Source organism: Carassius auratus, unplaced genomic scaffold (assembly GCF_003368295.1).
Source record: "Carassius auratus strain Wakin unplaced genomic scaffold, ASM336829v1 scaf_tig00001155, whole genome shotgun sequence".
Lineage (NCBI taxonomy): Eukaryota > Metazoa > Chordata > Actinopteri > Cypriniformes > Cyprinidae > Carassius > Carassius auratus.
This window is the reverse complement of record NW_020523344.1, coordinates 213535-225000: the sequence shown is the minus strand read 5'-3', so window position 1 is coordinate 225000 and position 11466 is coordinate 213535. Positions and strand designations below refer to the sequence as shown.

The following is an 11466-nucleotide window of genomic DNA, read 5'->3' as shown; positions in this document are numbered from 1 at the left end:
GTCTATCTGTCTGTCTCTCTCTTTCTCTCTCACTCTCTCTAAAGCTTGCTAGCTGTGTATATATTTATATAATTGATCTATCTATCTATCTATCTATCTATCTATCTATCTATCCATCTATCTATCTATCTATCTATCTATATATACATGAAGCGTCATGAAACAGATTTTCATGATAGTATTTGGGAAGTACTTCACTCACACAAATTGCATTCATCAGTTTAAGAATGCTGAGTGTATTGAAAAGAATCATCAGGGCATCTACTTTACATGTTATCTTGTTTTTACAGAGTTGTTACAGATAAATGGTTTTCACAACCCAAGTACTGATTGTCGTTGTATGAATTTACTTTAAAAGGAGATGCTGACTAATGCCTTAAGTTTTCTGTGCATCTATTTTTTCTTCAGGCACAATGAATGATATTAAGGGCAGGTGCGCCACATTGGGGGAAGATGCAAAGCAGAAATACATTCAAGAGGCAGCAGCACTGAGGGCACATGGGCAGTCACAGGACACTAAACCCTGAGGTGAGGGATGCCCGAATTACAATGGACTTAAAGAAGCTGAAGTTAGGGGTTCATTTGCTAAGCATTAGTGGTATTCTTAAAGTATTAGATGGAAGGATGATCAACAGCAATTGTGGTGTGTGCAGAACATTGTGTTAGACAACTGGATTGTTTATCTCTAGTTTTTATCATAATTTCAAATGAGTTCGTTACAAAAAAATATTCCAGCTGATTTTTGTTTACAAGGCTATCAACATCAAATATTCTCACATTGAAGAAATTGTCAAAGACTCATACCACCATATCAAACTTGAAGCAGCTGAAGAAAAAAGTGGTCATGAGATTTGTTAAATTAAAATGTAGTTACCCCTCTGTCTCAGGTTTGATTTACATCCATTTCTGAAACGAAAAACCCAGAGTTTTCCTAAAGATCTGAGATGAATTGATGTACAGTACCCACATATTCCTTTGGCATCAGTTCAAAATGAAAAAGCTGCCTTTGAGATGTTGCTTTAAATATAGTGATGAGTATGATTTAAACTAACTGGCTTGACTTTCAAAATATTTGTGTTTTTCTTTGGTAGATGGAGGCAATTTGTGCTGTGTCTGCCGCATCCATTTTTATGATAAGAAGAAGAATGCAAGAAAGAAGTGGCATTCATGGTCTCAGTGCACAGTGTGCCAATCATGGTCACACACAGCATGTGGCTTTAAAAAGAACATGTGCCTTCACTGCCAGTGTCAAGACACCATGCTAACACCCTGAAGATGTATCTTGTTACTTGTTTGAGTTGTTTTTACTGTGTTGACGGCCCCCAAACCATCCATACAAACACACACACACACACACACACACACAATACATACATATGCTGCAAATTTATTGTAATGACCACACTTCACACGTAAGAAGAAAATTGTGATCTTTTTGTTATTTTCATTCACCCCATTTTTATTTATTATTGTTGTTTGTTGGCACCATCAATGTGTTCTCCTTTATACAGGACTTATGTGGGGACCAATAAAGTTATATTGTACTGAATTGAGTCTACATGTTTTATATATATATATATATATATATATATATATATATATATATATATATATATATATATATATATATATATATATATATATATATATATATATATATATATACACCTGTTTCATCATTGGTTCAGTAGGGCTGGGTTTTAGCAAGGACCTCACCTTAATATTCACAACAGTGGGTCAGAGTATGATTTCATGTTATGATTAGATGCTTCACATAACTTTATATTTTTCACAGTTTTGCTGTCAGTAGGAGATGCTTGGCAAAAAAATATATTGAAAAGATGGTTACTGGTACTTGTAGAAACTTTGGTATACAGCTGAACACTACAATTTATTTATTTTAAATTTAAATGGTTTCTATGGCATTGCTTACTTCCACTCTGAAGTATTTTCTTCACAATTACTGTTACGCTTTTATTTTAATGATAAACATTTAAGAGAAAATGTGAAGGGTATCATTTTATCTGTGTTAAGGATATCAATTGTTTCTCCTTGGATTCAGATAAATAAAGTTTATTGTCAGTTTATGTGAGGGAGGACTGGTGTGTTCCACTTTTGTTTGCAGTTGTCTGCCGTGGGTAGACTACATTTAATTCAAAGTGCTGTCGTTCAATTATATTTATATATATATATATATATATATATATATATAATTAATTATACATTTTAAATCTGATTAGTTTTTCTGGTTTGCAAATTAGGGTTGTAAAATTATATATTTACTGAACATATAAAATATCTAGTATAGCCAAACTATTAATTACATTGCATCTAGATGAATGCAAAGAAATTAATTGACATGCTTTCAAACATGCTTTTTAAATGACACATGAGTTTTGGTAACATGGAGAGAGAAAACATTTAATGATCTTCTGCTCAGAAACCTTGTAAAAACTTTAACTTTTACCAGCCATTACCAGCATTCTTCAAATTATCTTTTTTTATGTTCAACATAAGAAAGCAACTCATACAGGTTTGGAAATACATGAGGGTGAGTAAATGATGACAGAATTTTCATTTTTGGGGGAACCATCCCATAATTAGATTTGCCACATGGGAACCAAACAGAAATGCAAAATGAGTCTCTCTCTCTGTGTGTGTGTGTGTGTGTGTGTGTGCGGACAGGGTATTTGTCATGTTGTGGGTTCATAAATCTGTTTACAAAGTCAGAAACAAACAAACAAGCAAATAGCTTCTTTTTATATAGGCTATGGCTATTGAGCCTTCAAATAGCTCTCTGAAACTACACCCGAGATGGCTTGTGCATGTGAAATGAGAAAATTTAAACTTTGTCGTAGAGCTAAACCATATACATTGTTAGAAAGGTCTTGACCCAGAGAGTAAAATATGTAAGTATGAAGATTCTACATAGCTCCTGTTTTGAAATACTGACCTTTGAAACATCACCTTGGTGCATATTTGAAGGCTTATAATAAAGCAATAAAAAGGGCTACACACATGGGACTAACTGTTATAGAGAGCTCTTGTCCTCATTTATGATGTAAATATAGTCAACAGCTCTGGATATTGTCAAATCGGGTTAAAAGTAATTTGAACCCATTTAAAATTTAGACATTTAAAATCTGTTTACATAGATATGTTTACAATCCGCCTAAACTCCACACTGTACTCTCAACTCACTATTTGCAATATCCAATTCTAAGAAATACACGATTTTTTTTAAAACTACAATTCCCTATAGCTACTCAGTGCAGCTTGATACAAATCAAGCACTGCAGTTGTAGTATCTGGTTTGCGAATTAGGGTTGGAAATTAGGGTTGTAAAAAGATATATCTACTGAATATATCAAATATCTAGTACAACCAATCTATTAATTACGCTGCATCTAGATGATTTACGTTAAGAAAATCTAAATATATTTGTTTATTTAAGACTTTTTAGCCGAAATGTAGAACGCGCAAACCCCGCCCACAACACAATGCACTTCCGTAACCTTCTGCTACCAAAAATGTCTGAATCGAAGGAGAAATGTGCAAAAGTTATATTAACATATCATACTGTTGAGTTATCTGTTTGTTGTTGTTTTTTCGTGGACAAATGTTGAATTCATCATTTTAAAAAAAGTGTCTTGTGAATAAAATACTTTTGGACGGAAGTACGTTATGCAAGCCACGTGGTTTCAGCGATAGCAGCGTAACAACCATGGCAACGAACAACGAACAAACTAAATGTAATATACATTCAATGAAAGAAGAAAGTGAAAATAAAACGAAAACAGCCAATGGGAAGAAGAGAAAAAATTTGTTCAATTACATAGGCTTGGATCTGGAGAATTTCAAGCCAATAACAGTTATGTAGGAACATACTGAATGTGGCACACTGTCACATACGGATTATGACTGTAAATTCATTGTATGTTATTAAATAAATTACTTTTCATTGACTTTAAATGTGCTGTGAATAAGTGCAGAGCACCATGGCTGAAAACATGCCTGTAACTCGTAGAGTCAATACACCTCTATGTTCCCTTTTATTTTATGTTTTTACAAACTCATAGTTGCTTCAGAGGATTCAAGATCCAATAATTTATTTTCATTTCAACTCAGTCGAAGGGGATTTTGATGGTGAGCTCACAAAAAACAAAACACCTCCCACACATTTGTACATTACAGTAAATAACATATTACATTATGGTAAACACATTTTTTTTTTTTTAGATTAGATTAGATTCCACTTTATTGTCATTATGCAGAGTACAAGTACAGAGCTAATGAAATGCAGTTAGCATCTAACCAGAAGTGCAAGAATATAGTGTTTTATATACATAAAAGTGCAGATTAAGTAAAGCTATGATATACAGAATGTACAGTGGAGTTGCTATATACAATATTGATCAGAGTATATACAGAATATAAATATGAATGCAATTTAGGGATTGTATGTACATTATGAACAGAGCAATGAAGGATTATATAAACATTATGAAGAGCAGGAACGTGAGAACAGTGGTAATAAATGCAGTTGGATGAGTGTGCAAAAATATTGTTGAACAATGTATTCTATGCAAAATAACAGTAGTGCAATATTTTTTATATAAATATTTTACTGTGCTTGTACAGTAACAATTATAGACAGTTTATTTTTTAATTTTGTACTCATACAGACAGACTAGTGGTGATATGTATGCTTAAATACAGTGCCTAAGCTTTAAAATAGATCAGACCTGGTAAAACAACATGTCTGCACAAGTAACGCAGTAAAGTAATTATATTATATTATAATACCTTGAATGAGAGCAGCTTACTGCAGTCCTAAATATTTAAGGAAAACATAGATTTATGAGAGGAATAGTGATCTTTTTTCACAAGTTTAATTAATATTTCATGGACTCGAATGAAATTCTGCAACAATGATTAACCTCGAGGCTTTGAGCTGTCAAGATGTGATAGCAGGTATTCCTCTACATCCTTTTCATCAACAAACACGCGGGTTCCGTGTAATGGATCAACCGCACTTGTCCCAGAGCTTTGATTCCTCACAAGGCCAAAGTTAGCATCAAATGTGACAATCATATCTCCATCCGCCTGGAAAACAAACACTTACAGTAACACTGGTTTTGTACCCGCACCAGGTTTATACATTTATACTATTACTATTCTATTACAATACTACATACACAAATTAACTTTTAAGTTTGATATTAATTCAGATTTTATTTCTATGCCATTAATTTAATCAAACAAGAACCACGCTGGAATTATAACCAACCTTTGGACATGCTGGGCATATGGTGCCATCATTTAATTGTGGGCAAATATCAACCAAACTTCTTTGTCGGAAGTGGTGATGCCTAAAATGGGATATGGGGTGTTGCGAAAAACCCTCAACAGAAACCTGACACTCCAGTGACAGAGAAACAGAAAGCTCTAGCAGAGGGATGGAGAAGGCTGTCTGGTCAGTCCATATCTTAGCAGAGTACAGGTTTCTGGTTCACACGCATACATGTTGACTGTAACGGTGCAGAGCCGTCCTGCCAAATATAAAGAGCAAAATAACATAAAAACATAACCTAGTAGTACTATAGAGACTACCATATCAGTATAAATTAAATTAAATGTATGCATTTAGCAGACGCTTTTATCCAAAGCGACTTACAGTGGATTCAGGCTATACATTTTTACCTATCATGATAGTATATAAACTATAACTATCATGACTTTTTTTTTTTATTGCATCACAAATTTGATTAATTCCTTAAAGGAAATCATTACTCCACATGTAATAGGATTGAATTCCTTAACCTGTCAATAAAATTAAATACATTAAGATTTTGTATCAGGTAAAATGACAAACCTGTGCTGACAATGACCTTCATGTCCTTTGTGTACACAGCATGGGTGCCATGGCCTTCAGGTAAATATAAGAATAACCCCAGGGACGATGGCTCATAGTAAACATTCTGTAAGAAAGATGGATAGCTCTAATGTTCTTAAAACAACAAACTTGTGACACTAACAGTTGATACTGCATAGTGCTAAAACAATTTGAAGTATCTAATGAATCTGTTGAGATTACTGTGAGTTTGCTGTCTGTATGCAAGTATAGCAATAGCAATGTAAGACTGTATGCTACTGTTCTTACATTCCACTTTTCAGGAAGATGCAGTAAATTTCTGTGAATCCTCTTCAGGCAAACCTCACAGAACACTGCAGTGGAGCTGCACTCAATGCACCTATAATCAGCATGTTCTCAGCAGACAGCACACTGGGTAGTGATCGGTGCTGAACATTCAAACATCACCTTAAGCATCTCATCCTTGACTGCATCCCAGGCATGAAGCTCTCTCTTCTTTGCCTTACTGTATGCGCTCTCAGAACAGCTCGGTGTCACATCATCAGGTTCAGCAGGTTGGGATGTAATAGCGTCTGAAGGGTGGGTCTGTTTGTAGCTGGGCTGGGGAAGACCTTGACTGAGGTAAGAAAACTTTGCAGGGCCCACCATAGACCTCCTCACCAACTTAATTTTAACGTTCCTGAAACGTGTGCTCATCTTAAGTGCTTTTCCCATATCTGAAATCAAAATATTTGACAGTTATTACATAAAGCAAAGTGCAATCCGTACCGTACTTCTTATCACAGCCTAAAAGACAGAAACACATGAGTGAAAATGGGATGCAGTCAGATGAGGGATATTTGGTGCGATAGTTAGATAGATCCAGCTAGCTAGATAACTAGATATATAGATTGCAAGATAGATAGATAGATAGATAGATAAATAGACATCGAGCTAGATCTATATCTAAAGATAGATTATATAAATAGATAGATACACACCTAGCTAGCTATATAGATAAACTGCTAAAAAAAATAAAGGGAACACTTGTGGGTTATATTGTGTTGTTAAGTATTCCCTTTATATTTTTGAGAAGGTATATAGATAGAAAGACAGATCCAAAGCTTCCTGATATAGGATCAAATCCAGCCAAGCTTTGTTCAAACCCACAGAACTTTATTTTACACTGTAGTCAAGATCCCAAGGTTTCCAAACAGCCTTAAAATACGTCTTGTGTTTAATATTTCCCTCAAGTCGATATGGGTTATATTAGTCCTATGATCTGGCTTCAGTGAGGCGTTATCGAGCATACACAATATGCAATAAGCCTGTAAGAGTGTAAAAAGTTTTTAAATGTTTACAGTTTAACTTTGCGTTTAACTAGAAACTAAATTCTCCCATTAGCTTCAGAAGTAAATACAGCAACGTTAATGCTCACATAAAGCATGCAACGTTAACGTAACGACAGGCTAATAACGTAATATGGCCTAACGTTAGCGATAACGTTTCGCTATACGGTTATCTCATGTCAACAATCATGACACGCAATACGAGTGTATGTATTGTTTTCCATTACAGTTTAAATGCTCAGTTTTATAATTTTAATAGTCTTACCTGAAAATATTAAGCAGGAAATCGCAACGTTCCCGCATTCGTCCAGTAGACTTCCGATTACCGGTGAGCAGGAATTCTGGGATTGGATCTGGAGTTTTCTCTTGTATATTTGTGGGTGATCAACCATTTGGATGGATGATCACGGCCTTCTGAGCCTACTAGTAGGCACAGGAGGCCCCTCCTGGCCCATTTCTATGGGCTGATAACTGCTGATAACGCCCCATTCAATCGAGTGATAACGTTCGAATCGGGTGGGTAAATCGGATAAATCCAGTCTATATCAGGTGAAAACAAATGCAGGCTCCATTAAATTTTCGACGTTCATGTTCACTTAATAAATGCCTATTTAACCTTTTGCTAAGAGGGATGCTTAAAGGAGGGGGAGGTTTATGGTTTTACTGCAAAGGAATTCCTTAATATATATGCGAACTGAAAGTCGTAAAAGCAGACAAAAGCGTGAAAAAAAAGTGTTCAATAAGTCCTTGACAGTATATATATATATATATATATATTTAACATAAGGGCTTGATTTGAGTATACTATATATATATATATATATATATATATATATATATAGTATACTCAAATCAAGCCCTTATGTTAAAACGTATAGGCTAATATATGTAAACCTATTTAACCTATCATTTATGGTCTTGCGTTGTCACGCTGATAAAGTTGTAACATTTATTATACACAGGAAAGATTAGTAGCGATTTCCGCCCAGAGTTTTCTGTTAAGTTAAAACTAAAAACCTTTTGTTAGTTCATATTTAGTTGCTAAAATTGTTTCTTAATTCTTTACAAATATTTTCAAAATAGTTGAACCAACAACAAAATAATAATAATGATGATGATGATGATGATGATGATGTATGCCAGAATTATATATATATATATATATATATATATATATATATATATATATATATATATATATATATATATATATATATATATATAAATATTATGATTAACATTAGCCTAAAGCTGCATTAGTTACAACAATGTATTTCAATAAATATTTTCAGTCGTCGGAAAGGTTTGTGTTTCGGCTCTGGTATTGTTGTTGAAGCAAAAGAAAAATAAAACATACAGATTTATGTTCAGTTTATGAGCTGCTGGAAAATATTAGTGGGTAACGTGGACATTTTTGGAGGGCATAAAACAGGAAAACTCTGAAAACTATGTCTGTGAATTCTTGTTCAAAGGGGAAATGCTTTTACGTGTAAGTCATGTAACAATAAAATACCATCAAACCAAAAAGTAATTTATATGTGGGTTAATAATAATGAAAATAATTAAAAAAAATGTGTGTAATAATATATTAAATATAATATAATAAAAATATACAAAGTCCATAGGGGTACCGCCATGACGGAAAATTGGCCACAGAAGTAGAAGTGACCCAACAGCAGTGTTTCTTTGGAAATTTAACAATGTTTATTATGCAATATTATAATAACATCACTGAGCAGACTCATTATAGAACATGAGCTAGCTTCTTACAGCTTGCTGGTTATAGCAGCAAGCAACACAGATAGAGTAAAATAAGCTCCAAGAATAAACAAGCTAAATGTGTGCAATTAAATTAAATAGAACCTCATGCCCATAATTTGTTAAGGGACCCCAAATCACGAGAAATGCCTCTGGTTGGATCTTGAAAACACCAAATTGTTGAACTACAGGTGTATCTCAATAAATTAGTGTGTTATGGAAAAGTTAATTTATTTCAGTAATTGAAATAACACAGACTGAAGTAGTTTATGTCTTTGGTTCTTTTAATTGTGATGATTTTGGCTCACATTTAACAAAAACCCAGAATGATTTTATATTGACCATGGCAGTCTGTAAAATTATTGTGTATTATCTATTGATTTGAACGTTTGCAACGAATCGTGGTTTTAACATGGGAGGGTAGTGACATCTAGTGTTCACTTACGTGTTGATTTTAAATAGTCTCAAAGGATAGAGATGCATTACAGACAAAAGTTTTTTTTTTCTGCTATGGGATTTATTGTTTCTGTTAATTTAAATTATAGCTATGAATTTGGATAGATATATAGAAGATAGAAATCTTCCAATTTTCAACTCCAGGGCCTTAATAGGGTTAAAATTTGGCCTTGGACAAATCCGGCCCACAAGTACACTTAAGATATAACAACAAATAATTATAGATATTATTGAATGTAGGCCTTATAGGTTATTGACTTAACATAGCATTTTGTCACATAGAAATGCACTTGACAGTACAGCAATGATTTTGAGTTAGGAAATAAATAAATAATAATAAACTAATAATAAACAATATAATTAAAAAGTGTAAACAAATGCATCAATTATGAAAACAATGGTTTGGCACGATAATGTCCCAGATCTGGCAGGCCGGAAGAAATAACTCACCAGGCTCTGGTTGCCAGACTCAGCATGGACATGGGTTGAATGACGTCCCAGAGTCCAGCTGCCAAAACTGCTGGCATTGGGCCACAATCCTGCCAACAAGAATTGAAATACTTAGCCACAACTGGCCCGAGCCTGGGTACTAAAACTTTGGCCAACGACGTCGGCCCAGTTTCAGTACCCATATATTTATTTACACTTATATATATATGCACTTATATATACACTTATATATAATTGTAACAACACTCATATTTTCATTGTGTAATTCTGTATGAGTAAATGTATATATATATATATATATATATATATATATATATATATATATATATATATATATATATATATATATTTACATTTACTCATACAGATTTACACAATGAAAATATGAGTGTTGTTACAATTTATATATATACAGAAAAACTTATATTTTCCTACTGACACACTACAGCAAAACATAGATATTACAGACTTAAAACCATTTTTGTTGGCGAAAATGCTAGTGGCCTAAGACTTTTACACAGTACTGTATAAAAAAAAAATGCAACAAAAAGTCCAGAAGCTTCCTCAGTCAAGCACACCAACACCATGGTCATTCAACTTTTGGTGCTTTTGGCAGTTTGGGCAGGTGCCAAATCCCGTTGGAAAATGAAATCAACATCTACAAAAAAAATAGGTTTTCAAAAAACACAATGGGCCAACACAAGCAGATGACATTGCACCCAAATTCATCACAGACTGTGGAAACTTAACACTGGACTTCAAGCAACTTGGGCTATGAGCTTCTCCACCCTTTCTCCAAACTGTAGGACCTTGGTTTCCAAATGAAATTGCTCTCATCTGAAAAGAGGACTTTGGACCACTGGGCAACAGTCCAGTTCTTCTTATCCTTAGCCCAGGTAAGATGCCTCTGACGTTGTCTGTGGTTCGGGAGTGGCTTAACAAGAGGCATTCAACAACTTCCTTGACACGTCTGTGTCCATTCCTTGTGAAGTTCTTTTTTGCTTCACAATCATCAAAAGGCTGCAGTTCTCTCGGTTAGTTGTGCATCCTTTTCTTCCAAACTTTTCCCTTCCACTTAACCGTCTGTTAACAAACTTGGATACAGCACTCTTTGGCAATGAATGTTTGGGGCTTACCCTCCTTGTGAAGGGTGTCAATGATTGTCTTCTGGACAACTGTCAGATCAGCAGTCTTCCCCATGATTGTGTAGCCTAATGGACCAAAATGAGAGACCGTTTTGAAGGCTCAGGAAACCTTTGCAGGTGATTTGAGTTGATCAGCTGATTGGCATGTCACAATATTCTAATTTGTTGAGATATGGTGGGTTTCTGATGTTCTGTGTGTATTGAATTTATTTAATACACAAGTTTCACAATTTGAGTTGAATTAAATAAAAATAAATAAACTTTTCCATGACATTCTAATTTACTAAGATGCACCTGTAAGCATACCCTAAAAGAGGGACAGATTGACAGAAAGAGAGACAAAAAGGGGAACAGATAATGACACGTATGATTATTTAGACAATCTCAGACTGATAACATGTATCTGGTAAATGTTAACATTTGGAACATACCTTTGGATTAATTTGTTTGCATT

The 11466-nt window shown here is 34.2% G+C and overlaps 2 long non-coding RNA genes across 2 annotated transcripts in view; one reads left to right on the top strand and one right to left on the bottom strand.

The window, feature by feature from the left end:
• Positions 1-1549, top strand: part of LOC113069213 (uncharacterized) — a 2298-nt gene extending 749 nt beyond the window's left edge. Inside the window, exons 2-3 of the long non-coding RNA XR_003279683.1 lie at positions 409-528; positions 1092-1549. This is a non-coding gene — a long non-coding RNA (uncharacterized LOC113069213). The remainder of the gene's footprint in view (positions 1-408; positions 529-1091) is intronic.
• Positions 1550-4878: 3329 nt separating this feature from the next.
• On the bottom strand, positions 4879-7647 carry LOC113069227 (uncharacterized). The gene is made up of 5 exons (XR_003279687.1): positions 7469-7647; positions 6164-6591; positions 5876-5981; positions 5291-5552; positions 4879-5106 (listed from the first exon to the last, which is right to left on the bottom strand). It is a non-coding gene; the product is annotated as an uncharacterized LOC113069227 (long non-coding RNA).
• Positions 7648-11466: the final 3819 nt, after the last annotated feature.